The sequence below is a fragment of the Propithecus coquereli genome, unplaced genomic scaffold (assembly GCF_000956105.1).
Source record: "Propithecus coquereli isolate 6110/MARCELLA unplaced genomic scaffold, Pcoq_1.0 Scaffold229, whole genome shotgun sequence".
Classification (NCBI taxonomy): Eukaryota; Metazoa; Chordata; class Mammalia; order Primates; family Indriidae; genus Propithecus; species Propithecus coquereli.
In genome coordinates, this window is record NW_012147830.1 from 3,291,929 (window position 1) to 3,292,459 (window position 531).

The window sequence follows — 531 nt, forward strand, 5'->3', positions numbered from 1 at the left end:
TAATATGATTAAATTGAGCACTCAGAAATGTTAAATATTTTTTCCAGGACCACAGGAATTGCACTGCTATGATTCAAACACGAGCTGGCTCTAAATAAAACATCATTACCTGACTCTAAATCTCAGGTGATTTTCCCTCCATTGCCTGCCTCATAATGTCTTGGCCATTGTGGCTACTAATCAATATCACTTTTATATTATTTTTTTTAAATAAACTTTTTACGGCAATACACACACACATACATATATACACAGAGAAATGTACACAGAATGATAAATCTTAAGAAAATGAAAGCAAACACATAATGGGCACGGAGAAAAAGAAATAGAATATGACCAGTGCCTCAGAAACCCCAACTCTCACCAGTACCAATAATGAAGCCACACAAAAAATTAACTATTATCTTGAATCCTAACACTATTGATTTGTTGCTCGTCTTTCAGTTTTGTTATGTTTTGTTTTTTAATAAAGGCAGTTATTCAGTATATGTATGAGTCTGTCTTTATCCGTTCAGCACTGTGTTTGTGAGA